The sequence below is a fragment of the Pongo abelii genome, chromosome 19, assembly GCF_028885655.2.
Source record: "Pongo abelii isolate AG06213 chromosome 19, NHGRI_mPonAbe1-v2.0_pri, whole genome shotgun sequence".
Taxonomy (NCBI): domain Eukaryota; kingdom Metazoa; phylum Chordata; class Mammalia; order Primates; family Hominidae; genus Pongo; species Pongo abelii.
Window position 1 is genome coordinate 57,916,788 of NC_072004.2, and position 23,009 is coordinate 57,939,796.

The 23,009-nt window shown below is 49.9% G+C and overlaps 1 protein-coding gene across 4 annotated transcripts in view; it reads left to right on the forward strand.

Moving 5' to 3' along the window:
- The first annotated feature begins 771 nt into the window (after positions 1–771).
- Positions 772–23,009, forward strand: part of CUEDC1 (CUE domain containing 1) — a 95,064-nt gene continuing 72,826 nt past the window's right edge. The window contains exon 1 of one of the 4 annotated variants that reach the window (XR_002912065.3): positions 772–1,358. The gene's annotated coding sequence lies outside the window, so the exon portion shown is untranslated. Of the gene's footprint in view, positions 1,359–1,974; positions 2,583–23,009 lie in introns of those variants that run through there. The other 3 variants (XM_009251575.4, XM_002827333.5, XM_054535663.2) reach the window with 3 other exon arrangements.

The following is a 23,009-nucleotide window of genomic DNA, read 5'->3' on the forward strand; positions in this document are numbered from 1 at the left end:
CTCCCCGAGGAGGGTGTGGTTCTGAGGTTTCTCCCCCTCCCAGTTTCCCAACTTGCTGAAGAAACTTGCCCTTGACATGCAAATGATGGAAACACATTGGTGTCTGGGGCACTTTGGTTTGTGGTTTTTACCATCAGCTGTCTCTGAGGCTGAGCGTGTCGATCTGTCTCAGCAAGGCTAGCAAATTGCAAGCGCTCAGAGGAGGGGAGAGGGGGCTATTCCTGGGGTTCTGGGCCCAGATGGGCAAATGGGTCTGTAAGGCAGACTTTTCCAGGAGGAGGGTGCAGACCCTTTGCAAGTTGTTTGGGGACAGAGCTTAGATTGCATCTGGCCTTCTTCACCCTCCTCAGATCCCTTAGGTAGCAGGGTGCTTGGTGGTCACCACCTGACCTAGGCTACCCACTCCCAAATTGGAGTCTGAAACGAAAGCACGTGGGAAAAGTATAGCAAAGGTCAGTTTCCCATTTATTAAACAAGTTCTTCCGTGGAAAATCTTCCCAGGGCTCAGCAGCCCTTGAAGTGATCAGGGATGCTGGGGAGGTTGGGGGAGGAGAAAATGGGAGATGGCAGGTGGTATCTGTCGGTGTGGACGAGTGATAGCTTTGATTTGTTCCCCCTTCCCACCATCTCCTGTGGCCTCAGCATTTGATTTGGTTTCCCTTCCGGGGCCCTAATTCCAGGGAGCTGCCCCTCCTCCACACCTGTGTCCCAAGCCCCAGCTGTGCGTCCTCACCCTGGGTTCCTGGCACTGACCTGGAACCTGTCGGGCAGCCCTGCTCTTAGCTCCCCGCGGAGTCTCGGAGGTCTCAGGTCTCCTCCGCCCACCCTCTCCGCAGCTGGGAGGGGCAAGATGCCCCGCACCCCGCTCTGCGCGGGAGGTCGAGGCGCCCCGCTCACGCCCTCCTGCCCGCAAGCTAGGGAGTCACTGCGGCCGGGGAGGGAGGTACACGGAGGGCATTTTTCCAGCCTTCACCGGGTGCTCCCCTCTCCACCCTCGGCAACCATGTAGGTTTCCGGACCCCCAGGTCCGCTTCCCTCCTCTCTGGAAAGGGGCCGGCCATCGAGAAAGGGCCCGGGGGCGCCGCAGCCTGGCCCCCGCCCCGCCGGCAGCCCCGCTCCTCCCCGCGGGGCCCCACTTGTGGCCCTGCCGGCAGCCGCGCAGGGACAGCTGCATTTCTCGCCGCCCGCCGCTAGGAAGCCGGCCTCGCCTCACTTTCTCCGCCTCCCCGCGCCCCAGCCGCGCCGCCGCCGCCGAGCCCGGCCCCGCCGCCGCCGCTGCAGATTGCAGCCCCTCCCCCGCCCGGCCCGCCGCCCGGCCCCTGCGGCCCGCGCGGAGCGGACGCGCGTGGCGCTGCCCGGTAAGACCCCCGCGCTCCCGCGGCTCCCGCCCGGCCCCGGGCGCGGTCCTCGCCGGCGCCCCGCGCGCAATCCCGGCCCCGGCCCCGGCCCGGCGGCCCCACCTTCTCGGGACCCGTTGCCCAGGCGCCGCCGGGAGGGCCGGGCTGTCGCGAGTTTGATTCCCGGGGCTGTCGGCGCGGCTCCCCGGGAGCTCCGCGTGCGGCAGGTCCCCGCCCGCCCTTCCTTCCCGAGCCCCCACCTCATCCCGGGCCCCGGGCGCGGGGGGCGTGCGGGCATCTGGGGGGCCGGGAGCGGGGCGCGCGATTAGACCGGGAGGCGCGGGCCGGCGCCGCAGGGAAGGGAGACGAGGCCTCCCGGAGCCGGCTCCGCCCGAGTCCCCTCTCCCGCCGCTCCCCCTTTTGTGTGGGCGCCCCTCCCCGCAGTGCCCGGGCCTGGGGGCGCAGGCTGGGCGGCGACGGCAGTCGGGGGCGCCTGCTGGGAGCCGAGAGCCTTTTGGGGGGAGAGGAGCTTCGCTTCCTGCCCCCTGCCGATGTCACAGGTCGGCTCAGCCTTTTTTGGTCCCTCCCGGTCCCCTGGGAGCTGTATCTCCCGTCAGCTCGGCCAGGGAAAGTTGGGAATGCGCTGTCCCCGCCCCTGCTCCCCCGCCCCGCCGGCTCCTGTGCCCCAGGCTCTGAGCTCCAAGGGGGGCTGGTGTCGGCGTTTATTCATTCCGCCCTCTTCCTTTTCTCGGTCGCATGGTCGCCTTACACCCAACAGTGCCCTGCCCATTTCTTTTCCCCTTAAAAAAAGTTTTAGTTCTAAGAAACGTAACTGAAATTAAATTCCTGAGAAGGAATGTGTTTTAACGGGAGGGAGCGTTTAGATTTTCCTTTTTTTGTTGGAGTAGAAGGTGAGGGGACTCCCTGGGAGTTTAGAAACAAGATGTCCTGGAGGTGATAGAGGATACAAGAAGACCATCCAGCGTGCTCCCCACCTGATCTGCAGTCAGCGTCTTGTAGCGAGAGGAATGAGCCTTCCCTGGGTGATCCCGCAGCACCTGAGCCACCTGGCCCAGGAGAAAGGACTCAGGGAGATGTTCTGGGCTTTTCACCCCTTTTCTTTATAGCCAGCTGTGCCTGAAGGAGGTGAGGGACCCCAGGAATTCTCTCATGGAGGAAGTCATCTCACCATGCGGTTGGGCCCCTGCTGGATCAAGTGTGAAGCTGGGTCCTCTCTTGTTGGGGGTCAGTGCCACTGGTACCTCAATTTGAATGGAGGGTGCCATCTCTGGGATGGAGAGGTGCTGCTGGGAGAAACCTGGCTCGGGTCTCCAGGAAGCTGGAGCGTGTGCAGGAGGGCTGGGTGTGAAACCCCCTGTCCACTTTCTGCAGCTGGAAGGGTCAGGACAAGGGAAACAGGATACTGCTACCGACCTGGGCACATCCTTGAATAGAAGAGAGACCCTGGACAGCGAGGATGGCCCAGGGATGTTGATATGACTAGGGCTGTATCCTCAGCTCCTGGGCCAGGCCAACTAGGGCCAGAGGTTGGAGTCATGGGCCCCTTTGAGAATCTGGTGAAAGCTCTAACTCCTCTCCTTCCAAAATGCATGTGTGTAGGGAGACACTTGTATTCAACACCAGACAGTTAATATACCCCCTTGGAACTAGGACCTCCATTGAGACCCCTGCCCTAGAGTTACTGGGCTGAACTGGGCCATCAGAACAGTTGTCACCTTTTTGGCTGGTCAGTGAATAATCCCAGGGTTCAAAGAGCAGACTGCTTCTAAGGTCTTTTCTCATGACGTCCCTATGCAACTTTGGGCTTGTGGCCGTGGAGACCTGGAGTGTCTGGACAGATCCCAGCTCCCTACAGCTAGCTAGAGGATGGGGGCAGATGAGGTGGCTCTTTTCCAGGGGCTCATTTTGCTGTCTGTGTGGTGGGAAGGCCCTGGGCACTGGACTAGGCCCACTGGTCTATTGAATTAGAGGTAAATGAAGGGATTTGGGTGGAGGTGGATATTCTGGTGTTTCAGCTGGGTGTGAGATCCAGGCCTTTAAGAGCTCCAGCTTGTTTTTGGGGAAATGGGGTTGAGGTGCTTTAGTAGAGAGTGTTAAGTGTGAAAGAAGACTCTTAAGGAGATCTTGGGTCAGAATTGTCCAAGGCTATGATCTGGGTATTGTCGGTTCCTTAGATCCCTTCGGACTCTTGAAGGCAAGTGGGGGCCAGAGGGCTGCTGTCACTATCCCCAGTGCAGCCCAGAGGAGGCCTGGCCTGCCTTTCCTTTCTTGGCTCACTGGGTCCTGGGCTGCTGCATAGGTGTTTGTGGCGTCTACACTTGCTAGGGATCTGGAAGAGCTTTAGGAGGATCTGCCATTTGTGACTTCTCTACCTTGGGATTGAGAAGACTTCCTTAGGCCCAAGTCCCCCACAGAGAGCTGTAGGGGATTTTTCTTTGTTTAACTAGAGAGCACAGTGTTTGGCATATGGCACCACTCACACTGGTATTCTTCCTTTAGAGCTTCCTACATTTGCTCTGGTAATAAGCAGCAGAGGCAGGAACATTCTAGAGCCTTGGGCACAGGAAGCTGGGTGTCTGACAGGGGTCACCTCTGACTATCCAAGGTGAGCTGGAGGAGGTGGTGCTTCTGTTTTGCTGGCTCTTGCACTTACAGGAAGTAAGCGCTATAAAGGGCATTGGAGGCCGGACGCGGTGGCTCATTCCTGTAATCCCACCACTTTGGGAGGCGGAGGGGGGTGGATCACCTAAGGTCAGGAGTTTAAGACTAGCCGGGCCAACGTGGTGAAACCCCATCTGTACTAAAAATACAAAAATTTGCTGGGTGTGGTGGCGTGTGCCTGTAATCCCAGCTACTCAGGAGACTGAGGCAGGAGAATCGCTTGAACCTGGGAGGTGGAGGTTGCAGTGAGCCGAAATTGTGCCATTGCACTCCAACCTGGATGACAAGAGCAAAACTTTGTCTCCAAAAAATAAAAATAAATAAATAAATAAAATAAAATAAAATAAAATGAAGGGCATTGGAGACCCTAAAGCGCTGTGGTCCCGTGGTCCTTGACTTGGGAATTGGAAGTGTCTTGGTGGCATGCAAAGGTCCTTGTTGCAGTGACTGAAGATTCACCTTCCCCAGTGGCCATGACTTCTTAGTCATGCTGTGGCCCTGGGTTGGTGAGTTCAGGATGCTAGCTGTGTTGGCTCACTCAGTGTTTCTCTGATCCCCTTGGCTTCCAGGCTCCCAGAACCTCTGATGTGTCAGCGCATTATCACAGACTCTTGATGATGCAGCTAAATGTCTTATCTTTAAAGCAGGTCATAAATGATAAATGTGATAACAGTCCTTGTAAACATAAACTCCCTTCTTATAAATGTGACCATTTCATTTCCATTGTGGCAGCACCAAGGGTCTTTGAGGAATTCTTTGTAGGATAAAAATGTTTAGGCTGGGCGTGGTGGCTCCTGCCTGTAATCCCAGCACTTTGGGAGGCTGAGGCAGGTGGATCACCTGAGGTCAGGAGTTCGAGACCAGCCTGGCCAACATGGTGAAACCTGTCTCTACTAAAAATACAAAAAATTAGCCGGGCATGGTGGTGCGTACCTGTAACCCCAGCTGCTTGGGAGGCTGAGGCAGGAGAATCACTTGAACTCGGGAGGCGGAGGTTGCAGTGAGCTGAGATTGCACCACTGGACTCTAGCCTGGACAACAGAGTGAGACTCTGTCTCAAAAAAAAAAAAAAAAATCCAACTCCACTGGCCTAACTTCCACCCCCAGGAAGCAACTGAGTTATTTTGTGCACATTTTCATCATAGCTTAGTTGTTTAGAGTGTAAGATCTGAAGTTAGGCGTCTCCAGGTAGAATCCCAGCTCTCCATCTTACTCTAAGACTTTGTAAGTGCCTGAGTTTCCTATATTTAGAAAGAGTTAAAAGAGATCTCATGTGTATGCCAGACAAAGAGGAAGTGTTCATTACATTGAAGCTATTATTATTATTGCCATTTCTGCACAGCGGTACACAAATTCTGAGGCTCATTATTAAGGAAAATCTTTGGTAAAAACTGTAGAGGCTGAGGGTGGTTTTTGGAAGAGTGGGAGGGGTTGGGGTGAGGCTCTTGAATGATGAGCAGAGAGGACCGCACAGTGGAGGCGGGGGTGGGGAGACTGAAATGTCATGGGTGACAGCTAAGCATATTTGGGGGCAGAATGACTCAGCATCTGTAGCCCTGCTGTGGAACCAACTCTTTTTCCTTTTCTTTGCAGAATTTGCCCTGTAAGCTGGGGGAGGGGTGAGGAGGCATAACCAGTGAGGACGGTTGAATGGCATAAAGTTAATGCTAACATTGGTCCAGAGGAACAGGGCAGAGTTCCCTGGAGGAAGGGAACCTAGTGAGGAGATGGGGGCAGGCCTAATAGGCAGTCAAGAGTGCAAGCTTGCAGGGTGCAGTGGCTCACGCCTGTAATCCCAGCACTTTGGGAGGCCGAGGCGGGCGGATCACCTGAGGTCAGGAGTTCGAGACCAGCCTGGCCAACATGGTGAAACCCTGTCTCTACTAAAAATACAAAAATTAGCCGGGCGTGGTGGTGGGTGCCTGTAATCTCAGCTACCCAGGAGGCTGAGGCAGGAGAATCGCTTGAAACCAGGAGGAGGAGGTTTCAGCGAGCCGAGATCACACCATTACACTCCAGCCTGGGCGACAGAGCAAGACTCCGTCTCAAAAAAAAAAAAAAAAAAGAGGCTGGACACGGTGGCTCATATCTGTAATCCTAGCACTTTAGGAGGCCGAGGCAGGCAGATTGCCTGAGCTCAGGAGTTCAAGACCAACCTGGGCAACACGGTGAAACCCCTGCTACTTGGGAGGCTGAGGCGGGAGAATTGCTTGAACCCAGGAGGCGGAGGTTGCAGTGAGCCGAGATCGCGCCACTACACTCCAGCCTGGGTGACAGAGTGAGACTCCGTCTCAAAAAAAAAAAAAAAAAAAAGTGGAAGCTGTGGGGGCCAAGGGTTTCTGTGAAGGAACAGGCTTGGGAAATAATCATTGCGGCACTCACAGAGGGGTCGGACCCTTTCCAAGTACTTCACATGGATTAGCTCGTTGAATCCTCACAGGACCTATGAGATATTATACCAGTTTTTCAGGTGAAGAAACAGAGACATAAGAGACATCAAGAGTTTAAATAACTTGCCCAAGATCACATGGCTAGAAAGTGGCAGAGCCAGGATTTGAATTCAGGAAGTCTGGCTGCAGGCCCACACCCTTAGAGAAACTGTCAGGGCTGGGTGTGGTAGTTCATGCCTGTAATCCTAGCACTTTGAGAGACTGAGGCTGGCAGATCACTTGAGCTCAAGAGTTCTAAACCAGCCTGGGCAACATGGTGAAACCTCATCTCTACAAAAATTAGCTGGGTGTGGTGTCATGTATCTGTAGTCCCAGCTACTCAGGAGGCTGAGGTGGGAGGATCGCTTGAGCCTGGGAGGCCGAGGTTGCAGTGAGCTGAAATTGCACCACTGCACTCCAGCCTGTGTGTCAGAGCCAGACCCTGCCTCAAAAAAAAAAAAAAAAAAAAATGTATGTCAGAGAGACCCCTACTGAGCTCAGGGGGTGGTAGTGGTGGGGGAGGGTGGAGCTGGGGGGTTGTGGGATTTGTGTCCTGCTTGAAGGGCTGCCAGTGCAATTTCCAGGCATCGTTGGAACATGCCTGGAGGGTTCAGCTTAACAGAGTCTGCTGAGAACCACTGGCCAAGTGCCAGATACTCTGCTGGGGCCCATCCTGGAGCACAAAGGTCATCAAGCCATGACCCCTGCCTTCAAGATGCCTCCTGTCTAGTAAGGGAGACAAACATGTTAGCCTGGAATTTCAGTTGCTGTGGCAAGTGCTGCGATAAGACAAAGCACTGAGGAAGGGGGCACTTTGCCAGCCAGAAGAGGAGCTGGGGCAGGGAAGGCTTCCTGGAGGAGGGGCCACTTGAGTTGAGTGAGGACAAGATAAAGTGGCTGCTGCCTTCTGGCCTTTTGATCTGGCATGGGAGCACATTGTTCTCCCCCTTGGTGAACTCTGAGTAGAGCTAAGTAGTGATGTGGGTTTCAGAGAAGGGTCAGGTTTTCTGGATTCTGTAGCACCCTTGCCAGGGTGAGGCAGGAACTGGGCAGTGTGGTCAGCTTTCCTGATGCCTTTGTGGTTTTTAATAGCTGAGAAACACTGCCATCTCTTGTAATGCCTGCAGTGAACATGGTGAAGAAGACATAAAAGTCTCTTAAGAGTCATTGCTCAGAATACAGTGATTCACTCTTGTCTCTCTGCACTTAGAACCAGAGGCAAATGAATTTAAACTACAGAGGGAGGATTCAAGTAAGGTATGAGGAAGACATTCCAGATAGGATGTGAGATGTAAGAAAAGTGACTCATAGGCACAGAGGGGAATGGCCTCTCCTGAAGGTCTTCAGAAATGGGAACAAGTTTCATTTGTCTTTGTGGTTTAAGAGGTTTCGTCTGGAGACAGGAAGATGAAGTAGAGGCCCCTAGAGGTCCATGCCAGCTTGGTGATCGGAGGATAAAAGGAGCTGGAATTTTTGAGCTAGAAGATTACTTAAATCTGGCCTAACCCCTCCTTTGACTGTTGGAGTGATTGAAGAATGCCCGATAACATTGAGCAGCTCATCCATTAATGAGTGAGCCAAGGCACAAACAGAGTCTGCCCAACAGCTGGGACCCTGGCCTGCAATGTTCCCGGTCAGCGTCACCCGGGGGTGCTCACTGGGAGGGACCTACAGCTCTCGGGGATGGAGTCCAAGCCTCGTGAGGAGAGCTCAGGAAACCTGGAAGTAGTGGAGCATTTGTCTTGGTATTGGAATACAGAAAGCATCAGCCCCCATACACACAGTGTTTCTGAGAATGGCACTCTCAGTTGGAGCTAGTGGGTTATCTCCTAGATGCACCTAGAAGAGTTTTAGGCGTATATATGAGGCCCTCAGTAAACTTTGTTGGATGAATGAGTAAATAACAGATAATCCAAGACTTAATCTCTCTTTGACCATACCCTTGTTGGGCCAGTGCACTTAACCCTTCTTATTCTGTTTTACTTAAGCTGACAGTAGGCTTTTTTTTCATAATACTGCCTACCCACAAAGAAAGATGCCCATAAGTATGCTGGGGCAAGGGTAAGAAGAGAAAACACAGTTTAGGATCCTTCTCAACATTTATACTTCTTTGAAGGATCATCAAGGCCTGACATTATGTTCAGTCATAATGGCTTTTGCTTTTTTCTTTTTTATTGTTCCAAGCACAAAAGTGTTTTTATTTTTTATTATTTATTTATTTATGAGACAGGGTCTTGCTCTTTCACCCAGGCTGGAGTGCAGTGTGGTGTGATCTCAGCTCACTGCAACCTCTGCCTCCCAGTTTCAAACGATTCTTGTGTCTCAGCCTCCCGAGTAGCTGGGATTACAGACATACGCCATCACAAACAGCTAATTTTTTTGTGTTTTTAGTAAAGATGGGGTTTCACCATGTTGCCTGGCTGGTCTCGAACTCCTGAGCTCAAGAGATCCACTCGCCTTAGCCTCCCAAAGTACTGGGATTACAGATGTGAGCCACCGTGCCTGGCCCGAGCACAAAAGTAAAACGCTTCATTTTTCAAATTTAGGAAAAACATGTAGTATAACAGTCTCAGCCACGTTAGAGCAAGATGGTTACAGGGATCTCAGAAGAGAACAAAGCTTGCTCTTGGAAGATAATCTGATTAAGAGTGAACCAAATATGAACGGATGCTGGACAATGAGTTTAAAAATAATACCGGGTGGTGAACTTTAGCTCACGGGGTGAACTGAAATAGACTTGTGCAAATAAGAGAGAAGTAGCAGCAGCAAACACGATGGCAAGAACTTTTGCTTCCTCCTCTAATCCCATGATTCCCTATTCATTAAGAAAGTATTTGATGTTAGGAGGGCACTGCGAAGCTTTTTTTTTTTTTTTTTTCCTGGTGACCAGCAAGCTGGATTTGGAGCTCTGTTAAGGGGAAGCCTGTCTGTGGTCATGTAGGGTGATCAGGCTCCTGAAATGATTTCACTTTGCTCTGGTCTGACATTAGTTTCAGTTTCAGGCTCTACCCACAGCTGGGAGAGAGCTAGTGAGCTCCAGAGGGGGTCAGCTGGGGGGAGTTTCACCATTGGCTATGTCAGCCGATGGCAAGGTGCGTGAACAGGGAACTCCTGTGTTGAGCAGAGAGAGGAAGATGTGTCCGAGATGGAGTTGGGGAAGGCAGCACTTGCGTGTTTGTGTGTCCAGAGACCGGGCTGGTGATGATGAGCAGGAGGGAGCGTATGAAGATATCAGATGTGCAGAGGACAAAACCCCCACCCAATTACAGGACCACTGAGCCTCGGGCTAGGGAAGTTTTAAGACAGATTGCCTGGGCCGGGTGGATTTTCCCTGAGCAGGTGTACACCTGAGAGGAAAGCAAGTGTAAGCATGCCACAGAGTCAACATACATCTTGTACTGGCATTCTTAAGATCAGCCTCTACGGTGCAGCATTTTCTTGCATATGAGTTTCCTTTAAAAAAAAAAAAAAAAGTCAAATTAAAGTTTGAGAACTGATAGTTGCGAACTTGCAGACCTTTGCATGTTGGTGGATCCTCTAAGAACTTCAAGTTGTCATTTTTCCTGAGACGGCTTGAGGCCAGTCTGGTTGGTTCACAGGGCATCATTACCCTAGAAAATCAGCAGTTTTCCTCCCCTGACTGGTTCTGGGTGAGGCATACACAGATGTTTCCTTCCCTCTTAGTAGTACCACAGCATCATTACATTTTATTTCTCAAAGTTATAAATTCATTTTATTTTGAAAAGAGAGAATCACTGAATTTTACAGCTGGAAAGGATTCTGAAGACTGCTTGCTTGGTCGGCTCCTGGAGGAATCTGAGGTTGTGGGTCGTTAAGTGCTTTGAAAAGACCTATGGTATGTAATTAAGAATACTGAATCAGAATGCCTGTGCTTCATCCCAGCCTCTGCTAGTTGCTGCCGTGTTCTTGAGGCAAGTTACTCAATCTCTCTGAGTCTTAGTTTCCTGGTCCATACAGTGGAAGTAATAGTAATAATAGGTTTTTTGGTGTTTTTTTTTTTTTAATTTTTGAGGTGGAGTCTTGCTCTGTCACCCACAGCCTCCACCCGCCGGGGTTCAAGTAATTCTCCTGTCTCAGCCTCCTGAGTAGCTGGGATTACAGGCGCCCTCCACTACCCCATGCCCAGCTAATTTTTGTATTTTTAGTAGAGACAGTGTTTCACCATGTTGGCCAGGCTGGTCTCGAACTCCTGACCTCAACTGATCCGCCCACCTCAGCCAAAGTGCTGGGATTATAGGTATGAGCCACCACGCCCGGCCAAAATATTACATAATGATTGTTAATTAGTACCAAATACTTATTAAGCCCCTAGCACAATGTTTTGCGTATTGTAAGTCCTCATTAAATGTTAGCTGCTGCTGTTATTTTGCATATTGTAAGTCCTCATTAAATGTTAGCTGCTGCTGTTATTGTTATCGTTTTCATTTTGTGAAATCACACAGCTACTTAGTGGTAAAGCCAGGGCTACAATGTTAAATTCTTTTTATTCCAATTCTTTTCAGCATGGCCATAAGGAGATTTCACCACAGTCTGGAAATATGAGAAAACCTTTATGAAAATGTTTATGCAGATGTCTTCTAATGAATATTCATAATACAGCTAGAAGAAATGGGCTTAACCTATTTATTAGATATAGTTAGACTTTGGGCATGAGGGCATATGTCTACCAAAGAATTTGTTTCCACAAATATTATTTACTAGTGTTTAAAGGTTTCCTGAATGCCAGATTGGTTGCCTCTGCTGGAAGATTGGGGTGTTTTTAGATGTTTTCATTGAAGATTTCTTCTCAAGTTGGAAACATCCATTTCAATGAGTTGTTGTGGCAAAGCAGGCTTTTGTGTGTAATGGAAATATTTCTGTAGCCTGGCTGCTATTTATCAAGGGTGAAGACAGTGCAGATGTTTTGAAAAAATATATGGGCTTGGCAGAAGTCCATGTGTCTTAGGCCATGCCTACACAAATCCATTCCCAAATGATCTGTACTGACCTTTAGCAAATCGATGACAGCCTTGGAGCCTCCCAAGGGAGCCGTTTTTGTCTGAAACATTGTTGAGGCCAGTGTGACCACTGGCCTTGCATGGTCCTTGACACCTTTGATTGGGCGACACCCTCTCCCTAAGGCAGCTTTGGTGTGTTTTCGTGGAATATGAAGATGAATGGAAATGAATTTTGTTTGGTGAATCCTGAAAGATTCCTGGAGATACTGTCGCTCCGTAGAGATTGAAATCTGTTTTTGATGCTGATCCATGGGACTTCTCAAATCTCCATGACTGTAGGAGACAGTGTGTTAAAGTGTGAAATGTGTGAGTGTGCAAATTGGAGTTGATGACTGGAGTTCCAGTCTTAGCTCTGCCGTGTGTGGGCTGTGTCATTCTGAGCAGGTCACTTAGCTTGTTAATTTGTAGTTTTCTTGAGGCTATTCTATTATTATACTCCACAACAACGCATGGCTATTGACTACATATGTTAAATAGAGCTGGTAAGAATAATCTCTGTGGCACAAGATTCTTGTAATAGTCTAATAATAGCTAATGGCCAGGTGCAATGGCTCACGCCTGTAATCCCAGAACTTTGGGAGGCCAAGGCAGGTAGATCCCCTGAGGTCAGGAGTTTGAGACCAGCCTGGCCAACATGGTGAAAACCCGTCTCTACTAAAATTACAAAAATTAGCCTGGCATGGTGGTGGGCGCCTGTGATCCCAGCTACTCAGGAGGCTGAAGCAGGAGAATCACTTGAACCCGGGAGGTGGAGGTTGCAGTGAGATCATGCCACTGCATTCCAGCCTGGGCGACAGAGTGAGAGTCTGTCTCTAAATAAATAAATAAATAAATAATAGGCCGGGCACGGTGGCTCACACCTGTAATCCCAGCACTTTGGGAGGCCAAGGCGGGCAGATCACTTGAGGTCGGGAGTTCGAGACCAGTCTGACCAATATGGAAAAACCCTGTCTCTACTAAAAATACAAAATTAGCCGGGCGTGGTGGCGCATGCCTGTAATCCCAGCTACTCGGGAGGCTGAGGCAGGAGAATCACTTGAACCTGGGAGGCGGAGGTTGCAGTAAGCCGAGATCGCACCATTGCACTCCAGCCTGTGCAACAAGAGCGAAGCTCCGTCTCAAAAAAAAAAAAAAATATATATATATATAAAAATAAATAATAATAGCTAACATTTATTGCATGCTTACTGCATATGCCAGTAAGCTTTCTAAGCATCTTGGGAATATTAATTTATGTAATCAATCCTAGATGAGACAGTAGTATCATCACTTTATGCAGGAGGAGACCGAGGCACAGAGAGGTTAAGTTAACTTGCATAAGGTCACACAGCTGGTTAGCTGAGGAGGCAGGATCTGAGCTCCAAAGCCAGGAGGCTGAGTCCATAGATGTATTTACAAAAGTGCTTTATAACATTGTAGCGTTAGGATTCTTATTCTTTGACTGTTACTGTTCTTGTTTGACAATCCCAGGGAGGGATAAACTGAGCCTAGAGGTAGATTAAGTGTACAGATCACAATGTTGGAAAGAATGAGGGATGGAGTATATGAGAGTTTTTTTTGGAGTTCTGGGGAAACAGCTGTTTCTAAGTGTGGGGCAGAGCTGAGGAGATCTGGCAGAGATAGAGAAGGATTTTTTTTGGGTGGATTTTTACTTTCTGCTTTGAGGGTTGCATGTATGTGGATTTAAGAGCCATGTGACTCTTTCCCCTCCTATCCCATTTTATTTGGGAACTTATCTTTATTTTATTTATTTATTTTTTTAATTATTATTATTATTATTATACTTTAAGTTTTAGGGTACATGTGCACAATGTGCAGGCTAGTTACATATGCATACATGTGCCATGCTGGTGTGCTGCACCCATTAACTCGTCATTTAGCATTAGGTATATCTCCTAATGCTATCCCTCCCCCCTCCCCCCACCCCACAACAGTCCCCAGAGTGTGATGTTCCCCTTCCTGTGTCCATGTGTTCTCATTGTTCAATTCCCACCTATGAGTGAGAACATGTGGTGTTTGGTTTTTTGTCCTTGCGATAGTTTACTGAGAATGATGATTTCCAGTTTCATCCATGTCCCTACAAAGGACATGAACTCATCATTTTTTATGGCTGCATAGTATTCCATGGTGTATATGTGCCACATTTGCTTAATCTAGTCTATCATTGTTGGACATTTGGGTTGGTTCCAAGTCTTTGCTATTATGAATAGTGCCGCAATAAACATACGTGTGCATGTGTCTTTATAGCAGCATGATTTATAGTCCTTTGGGTATATACCGAGTAATGGGATGGCTGGGTCAAATGGTATTTCTAGGGAACTTATCTTTAAATTCCAACTCACCTCTCCCCCTGGCAGCCTTAGAAACTTAGAAAACTGCCATGGATGGTGAATTCTTGAGACATGAAAGGAAAGGTGAAGGGTGGAGTTCTTAGTGGAATTTCTTCCTTGTGGTAGCATTTCTATTAAATGCATATGGGGAATGAGCCACGGGGTGGCTTATGTTTGGTGGAGAGAGGGATGGGAACTCGGGTGACTTCCCTTTTTCTCATGAGCTGATTTAATAAGAGAATGAATCATCTTATGAGCTTTAATTCTGGAAAAGAAAGAAAGGAGAGGCAAATGAGTGAGATGGCATTTGACTGAAGCCAGAAGCCTTCCATGTCAGTCTCCTAGGGCGGGCACTAGGCTGGCACCCAGGGCCTTGGTGGTTCATGCTAGTGGTGAGTTCCCTCCAGGGGCTTTAGGAAGGGCTCCCAGCTTCCAGTCACTGCCACTGTCACCATCAGCCCTCTCATCCTGGTGAGGCTCTGGAACCTAAGGCCTTGAAGGGAAATGAATAGGGAGGCATGTCGTTAAAAATAGACTACTGGTAAAATTCACAGATAGCAGTGATCATTTTTGTTTTTGTTTTGTTTTGTTTTGAGACAGAGTCTCACTCCGTCACCCAGGCTGGAGTGCAGTGGCGTGATCTCGGCTCACTGCAAGCTCCACCTCCTGGGTTCATGCCATTCTCCTGCCTCAGCCTCCCGAGTAGCTGGGACTACAGGCACCTGCCACCACGCCTGGCTAATTTTTTGTATTTTTAGTAGGGACGGGGTTTCACCGTGTTAGCCAGGATGATCTTGATCTCCTGACCTCGTGATCCACCCGCCTCGGCCTCCCAAAGTGCTGGGATTACAGGCGTGAGCCACAGCGCCTGGCAGCAGTGATTATTTTGAAGACGTTAACATAAAAATTCATCTCATAAAACTAGACAATTTGGCCGGGTGTGGTGGCTCACGCCTGTAATAGCAGCACTTTGGGAGGCCAAGGTGGGTGGATCACCTGAGGTCAGGAGTTCAAGACCAGCGTGGCCAACATGGTGAAAGCCCATCTCTAGTAAAAATACAAAAATTAGCTGGGTGTGGTGGTGCATGCTTGTAGTGTCAGCTACTTGGGAGGCTGAGGCAGGAGAATCACTTGAACCCAGGAGGCAGAGGTTGCAGTGAGCTGAGAGCACACCACTGTACTCCAGCCTGGGCGACAGAGCGAGACTCTGTCTCAAAAAACAAATCAAACCAAACAAGCAAACAAAAAAACTAGACAATTCAAAAATAGTTTTTGACCTACAGGGATGTGAATGGGCATTTGCACCACATGAAGGTGGCAGGTGTCCTCTCTGTGCTAATGCTGACCTCCTGGAACATCTTAGGAAAAGTCCTGTTCTCTTTCAGGACTTCAGATGTGAGCACTCCCAGCCCAGCCAGCTCCACCTCTCAGCTCCCGGGCCCTTCTCTGAGTTTGCCGGGAGGCTGGGAGCACATCCTTTTCTAAGCTGCTCTTTGTGGCCTTTCTGTGGATCACTGACCTTAATTTGGATTCTGAGCCGAGCCTGGGGTCCCCAGGGAAGTGTAAAGGCTGCCAATGAAGAAGGGGTTGTATGAGAACTCCTTCAGACCAGCCCTGCCCCCAAGCTCAATTTAGGAACATGAATAGGGTGGTCTTATTTTCGGACTCTGGCTTTTCCACACACATTTCCCAAAGGCTTGCTTTTTTAGACAATGTCCCTCTGTCCCCATTCACCTCGTTTTCCTTCCTGGCCCCAGCCATCAGCAGTGGCTACTGTTAATAGTTCCCATTTGTAAGAGGACTTGCTCCATGTCAAACATGCTACTTATGTAATTTAATTTAGTCCTTATACTGACCCTAGGAGCCAGCGATTATTGTCTTTTTGGATGTGGGAACTGAGGCTGAGGGTTAAGTAACCTGGCCAAGTAACACACCCACTCACTTGGTGAGGTGTTTATTTGGTTTTGGTTTTAACCTTTTACTGTGAAAAATGTCAAACATCTACAAAAGTAGAGAGGTTAGTATAGTAACTTCCCTTTGCTGTTATGGAGAAGCCCTGGCTCCAGTTCTTCTGTGGCATACAGCAGACACCTTTGGGTGAATTAGAAGAAGATGCCCTTCCTCTAGGGCACACAACTTGGTAGGCAGAGTGTAGGCTGGATTTCAGCTCCATTTGCCCCTTTGGATGGGTGCGTTGTAGTGAACAGCCTGCATAACTGTATATGGCAACCCTGTCTACCTAACTTCTTATCTAGCTTTTGGCATAAAGTAAGGAGACTATACCCAGACACCAGTTCCTGACAGAATAATGACTTCTCTGCTCAGTCCTCTGCTATGTGGGATAGGGGGAGAAAAGCTCAGTCATGGGGGTCTTTTCCAATTAAAATGAAACAGGGAGATGATTCCCAGAGGAGACATTTCTGCTGCAGAGGAGGGTAGGGAAGATGAGCAGTGTCTTTTGCTGCTTCTGTTTTCCATCAGCCACCTGCTCTCTTGATGACTCCTCCTTGATGCCTTCTCCCCTGTGTCTGTGCCCAGAGCAAGGGAAGCACTTGTCTACAGCCACACGGCTGGCAGGAGTAGAGTTGGTAGAGCCTTGGGTGTGAAAGCCTGGTGTGAACTCACTCTTGGCTGCCACCCTCCTGGAGTCACTAGGACAAGCTGTCTTTGCCTCCTGGCAGTTTAGCTTCTCTGGGGCTCAGGTTAGCCAGGGGCTGCGTAGGAGTTCTGCTTTGCACCTGTAGAACTGTTTCTTTTAGTCCCAAGTGGGGCTTATGAGTCACCAGATAGGGTGCTTCCTAAGGGTAGCGATTGTATTTTTTAAAAAACTACTGTGCCCTTGATTATACCCATGACAGCACCTGGCACTGGTGCTCCAGAAATATTTGTTAAACAGATGAATGTTAAACAAATGAATGCAGCATCCTGCTGAAGGGCCCAGGCTGAAAAATTCCTGTGCTTTAGTCAGGAGAGGCTGGATTATGCTGCAGGAATAATCAAATCCTGACATCCCAGGGGCTTGACACCATCTAGGTTTGTTTTTTGCTCATGGAAAGTCTTGTGGGTCAGGCAGTCCACCTCCATCTGTAGCCACATCATCTGGAATATAGGGCCTTCAAGGTTACTGCAGGAGGGGAGGAGAGAGATGGAGGAAACTGACACCTGTTACTTCTATTCACATTGTCCAGAGCTGGTCACATGGGGCCGACCTCACTGCAAGGAAGGCTGGCAAATGTAGAGGAGAGAAGAGCTGTCTTTGCCGATCTAAAGGAGAGGATTTTGAATTTCTTGTTTCCAGCTTCAGTCCATTGGAGTGCCTCTGGCTGAATCGCTTACTGTGCCACCATTTTTTTTTTTTTTTTTTTTTTAAAACACTGACAGAAATGGAATACCTGCCACTTCCTTTAGGGAAGGAGGCATGGGATGGCACTGAAGAAGAGTCACATGGCAGGGTTTTTAATGGCTCCTTTATTACATGTTGACTATATGATGTTCATTTAGTCACCTCTAGAGCCTCTTTCCTCACCTGTACAGGGAGGATAGTCATGCCAGCTTGTCTCTCAGTTCAGACTCTACTGAAAGCAAGTAACAGAAACCAGCTCGAGCTCTTTGAAGCCATAGGGGAATTGAAGACTCAAAGGAGGAAGTGCCTGGTCTCCCAAGTGCCGGGTGTGTGTTGGGGGGTGGTGGGGGTGGCTGAGGCAGCTGTTCTCAGTGAGTCTGCATGGTGCACCTGCAGGACGCCGCTGCTGCTATGGATGTGCCCCAGGTGGTGTGGCTCCTCAGCTCCCAAATACACCCATCCGCTTTCCAGTGACCCTTACTTACTGAATAGTGTCTGAACCTGAGGAGAGAGTCTGGTGGACTTGTGTGGATCAGCTGTCTACCACTGGGCCAGTCAGCTGGGGCCAGGAGGGCATGATCACGCAGCACCATGGGGTAGGAGCTTTCCCCTGTGAATGGGAGTAGAGGCGGTCCTCACAGGAGGGATATGAGCTGGCCAGACATCTCCAAAAGCTGTTCAGGTCAGGCGAAATGGTTCACGCCTGTAATGTCAGCACTCTGGGGGGGGCCAAGGTAGGAGGATCACTTGAGGTCAGGAGTTCGAGACCAGCCTGGGCAACATAGTGAGACCCCCATCTCTACACATAATTTGAAAAATTAGCTGGGCGTGGTGGTGTGTGCCTGTAGTCCCAGCTACTTGGGAGGCTGAGGTGGGAGGATCACCTGAGCCCAGGAGTTCAAGGCTGCGGTGAGCCAGGATTGCTCCATTGTACTCCAGTCTTCACCCAGACTGAGATCTTGTCTCAAAAAAATAAAAAATTAGGCCAGGCGTGGTGGCTCACGCCTGCAATCCCAGCACTTTGGGGGGCCAAGGCGGGCAGATCACTTGAGGTCAGGAGTTCAAGATCAGCCTGGCCAACAAGGTGAAAGCCTGTCTCTACTAAAATACAAAAATTAGCCAGGCATGGTGTCACACTCCTGTAGTCCCAGCTACTCCGGAGGCTGAGGCAGGAGAATCACTTGAACCCAGAAGGTGGAGGTTGCAGTGAGCCAAGATCATGCCACTGCACTCCTGCTTGGGTGACAGAGTGAGACTCCCTCTTAAAAAAAAAAAAAAGGGCCAGGCACGGTGGCTCATACCTGTAATCCCAGCATTTTGAGAGGCTGAGGCAGGCAGATCACCTGAGGTCAGAAGTTTGAGACAGCCTGACCAACATGGAGAAACCCCATCTCTACTAAAAATATAAAATTAGTCGGGTGTGGTGGCACATGCCTGTAATTCCAGCTACTCAGGAGGCTGAGGCAGGAGAATCACTTGAACCCGGGAGGCAGAGCTTGCGCTGAGCTGAGATGGCACCACTGCACTCCAGCCTGTGCACAAGAGCAAAACTCCGTCTTAAAAATAAATAAATAAATAAATAAATAATAAATAAAATTAAAAAATAAAATAAAAAGCTGTTGTCCATGTTTAGCTGGTTCAGGGTTGCTGAGCTGGCTGGGTAATGTCTGTAAGAACACTGAGAACTATCATGTATTGCATACGTGTGCTCTGGTATGGTGGTGCCAGCTCTCTCATTAGGAATCATGGCGATTGTACTGCCCTAAAGGGGCATGGGAAGGATTATAACGCTGTGAGGGAGAATTTAAAAGTCTTGGTGGAGGCAGGCGAGCTGTTTGTTGGAAGGCCATGGAGCAAGGATGGGAGGGAGTGGTCAGGGTCGGGGCCAGCACAGGGCATTGCTGGGGTTAAGCTAGGTTTATAGGGTGTCAGGCCATGACATCATAAACCAGAGAGTAAACGTGTATTTGTCACCTGCGTAAATACAGATGCTTCTACACTTGAAACTGTGTAATGGAGAAAGGATGTTAGCCCGGATATGGCACTTTGGTCCCTAGACCAAAGTCCTTGTCCCCAGACTGTCTCAACTGGCTGTGTGCCTGTGACTCTGGGCTTGAGGATCCTGTGTGTGCAGCCTGTGTCCATATAGCATGGGGGTTAAGGCCTGAAGACTGGGATTAGGCAGCTGGCTGTGAGTCTTGTTCTTCACTCTCTGTGTGACCTAGGCAGATTATAACACATTTTTTTATTACAATTATTTTATTTTATTTTTTGGCTTCTCATGCTTATTTCCTACCTAGGCAGATTTTTAGATTTATTTTTTAGTTTTTCTTAAGATAAGGTCTCTCTCTGTCGTCCCAGCTGGAGTGCAGTAGCACCATCACAGCTCACTGCAGCCTGGATCCCCTGGGCTCAAGGGGTTTTCCCACCTCAGCTTCCCTGAGTAGCTGGGACTACAGGCACTCACCACCATGCCTGACTAATTTTAAAAATTATTTGTAGAGACAGGGTCTTGCTATGTTGCCCAGGCTGGTGATCCTACCAATCTCCTAAAGTGTTGAGATTACAGGCAGGAGCCACTGTGCCCAGCCTCTAGGCAGATTTTTTTCTTTTTCTTTTTTTTTTTTTTTTTTTTTTGAGACAGGGTCTCACTTTGTCACCCAGGCTGGAGTGCAATGGCACAATCTCAGCTTACTGCAACCTAGACCTCCCAGGTTCAAGCATCCTCCTGCCTCAGCCTCCTGAGTAGCTGGGACTATCGGTGCATGCTGCCACACCTCACTAATTTTTGTATTTTTTGTAGAGATGAGATTTCACCATGTTTCCCAGGCTGGTCTTGAACCCCTGGGCTCAAGCGATCCTCCCACCTCGGCTTCCCAAAGTGTTGGGATGACAGGTGTGAGCTACCGCGCCAGGCCTCTGGGCAGATTTCTAAACCTCCCTGAGTTTTAGTTTTCTCATTTGTGAAATGAGGATATCCATAGTACCTGCTTTGTGTGGTTACTGTGAGGATTACATGAAATGAATGTGCAATCAAATGTTAACTAATATTATTAATAGAAGCTGAGGCCAGGCTGATTCCAGGGACCCATGGCAGGGTGCCCAGGCCCTTTAAGAGTAAGAATGAGGGCTGGGTGTGGTGGCTCACGCCTGTAATCCCAGCACTTTGGGAGGCTGAGGTGGGCGGATCACGAGGTCAAAAGATGGAGACCATCCTGGCCAACATGGTGAAACCCTGTCTCTACTAAAAATACAAAAATTAGCTGGACGTGGTGGCGCGTGCCTGTAGTTCCAGCTACTTGGGAGGCTGAGGCAGGAGAATCGCTTGAACCCAGGAGGCGGAGGTTGCAGTGAGCCGAGATCACGCTGCTGCACTCCAGCGTGGTGACACAGCGAGACTCTGTTTCAAAAAAAAAAAAAAAAAGTGTGAATGCACAGGGAGGGTTGTGTGGGGGCGGGATGGGCTGGGGGTGCAGGAAGAAGCCCTGAGAAGGGATAGATAGGAGGCTGGAGGAGCAGTGCGCAGGAGAGTGGAGCTGCTGACAGAGGTGGATCTGAGCCTCACCCAGGTTGCGGCTCAGGTCTTTCTATTAATCCAGTTCTGCCAGCGCAGTAGTGCCATGCTCTGTGGAAACAGCCCTGGAGCCAGCACTGCCTCCTCTCCTCCCGCTGCCCATCTGCATCCCAGCCACTGTCCCTGAGGCCTCAAGATGTGTTGAACCTTAGGGATGAGTCTGCAGAATCTTAGAAGTTGGGTGCCTCCTTCCCTGCCATCCTGGGCTGGGGGATTGAGAGGCACCTGGTTGTGAGGGCTGGGATTAGAGTGCTTCCATTGCGAAACTGTGGAGCCTGGAGAGTTAAAAAATAAATGAAGAAGCTCTGACCACAGAGCAATTTGAGGGCTGAATTATTTAGAGCTTCTGCTCCCTCTGGCTTCTCCTGGGGAAGGGCCAAAGGAGGAATGTGGAGCCGGGGAGGGCTGAGCTTCCCTGGCCAGGCTTGTGCACTCAGGGGCCCTGGGAGTCCACACTGTCCTGCCGTGTCCTCAGCTGCTTTTGTCCTTGGGTCTCAAGGCCCCTGTGGTTTCCCGCAGCCCACAAGGCCTGACAGATTCAGGTTGAGGCTGAGAGGAGAGACCCTCCCTTTCCTCTTTGTCCCGCTCCTGGTCTGGCCTCGCCTGATGCTGCTTGGCTCCAGGACATAGCGATAATGAATGACATAAATAAGTCATTCTCATTAGCAGCGGGTGGGTCACTGGCCCAGGAGACAGGACAGCAGCAGCGGAGGTGGGTGTGGACAGGGCTGGTCAAGTCCCCTGGTCTTTCTCTCAGGAGCCCCTGAGGGAGGCTTAATCCTCTTTCAGTCTCTCCAGGATTATGTTTTCAGCTTGGGGGACTTGATGAAAATCCATGCTTCCAGCAGACAAGGGGGCCCAGGAGAGGGGTACCAGTAGGGTCCCCTAGGAAGGAGTTGGGGTGGGACGGCCAGGCGCTGAGGCTGCTCCAGGCAGGCCTGGCCCGCCAAGGTGGACCGTGGCCATGGCAACCCCTGGCTGCACCCGGGGTAAACACAGGCTTTCAAAGGGGGCCTTGTTTTGTTCCCTGTGGAAGCCTTTCAGTTCCAGCCTGCTGGGGCTTTTCAAACCTCGGGAGGAAAGAGAGGGCAGCGGGGATGGGGCGGGCCTGGCTATCAGGAAATGTCACTCCTGGACCCCCTTCACCCTGGCCCCAGGCATATTTCCTGGAGGCCCCAGTTTCTAAAGCTCCTGCTTCTGGAGAATGAAAAGAAGAGTAAGCACCAGGAATGTGTCCAGTCTCTAGGCAACAGGGTGTGTGTGTGTGTGTGTGTGTGTGTGTGTGTGTGTGTGTGTGTGTGTGTGTGTGTGTGTGTGTGTGTGTGTGTGTGTGTGTGTGTGTGTGTGTGTGTGTCTAGTGGAAGGGAGGGAAGCTTAAAAAAAATCACTGTCACACTGGTCACTCAGGATGGAAGGCTTCACTGCTCTACACTGATTTCAGCAAGCCAGCCAGGGCTGCCTGAAGCAGATCTTTAAGGATTGCTCATCCTGTTGTCATGGAATATCAAATAAGTAAAATCTCAGAGAAAACACTAAACCATTCATTAAATGTAAGGTAAACACATTGGCAGTTTGCATTCTTGTGTATTAGCCAGTGAGTTTTAGTAAGAAAGCTGATCGCAGGCACTTGAATAGCCTTTGCTGTCTTGGGGAGCTTGGTCCCTGGATTCTATCCCCATCATTTTGTCTGTAAGCTTAACCCAAGTATAAAAATGGGGAACGGGCTGGGCGTGGTGGCTCATGCCTGTAATCCCAGCACTTTGGGAGGCTGAGGCAGGTGGATCACCTGAGCTCAGGAGTTTGAGACCAGCCTGACCAACATGGCGAAACACTGTCTCTATTAAAAATACAAAAATTAGCTGGGCATGGTGGGGCATGCCTGTAATCCCAGCTACTCCAGAGGCTGAGGCATGAGAATTGTTTGAAACCGGGAGGCAGAGGCTGGAGTGAGCTGAAATCTCACCACTGCATGCCAGCCTGGGCAACAGAGTGAGATTCTGTCTCAAAAAAACAATCGGGAAGGATGGCATGTCTGCCCCTCTAAGTATTCTCTATGTATCTGTTAAGGAGTGAGTAGATAACAAATGCACTTCCACTTCTTAAAAAAGATAGGGGTTCATATCCAAATATTGTCTTTAAGAGAGACAGGGTCTTGCTATATTGTCTAGGCTGGAGTACAGTGTCACAATAATGGCTCACTATAACCTGGAATTCGTGGGCTCAAGCTATACCCCTGCCTCAGCCTCCCAAGTAGCTGAGACTACAGGTGTGCACCACCATGCCCAGCTATTTTTAT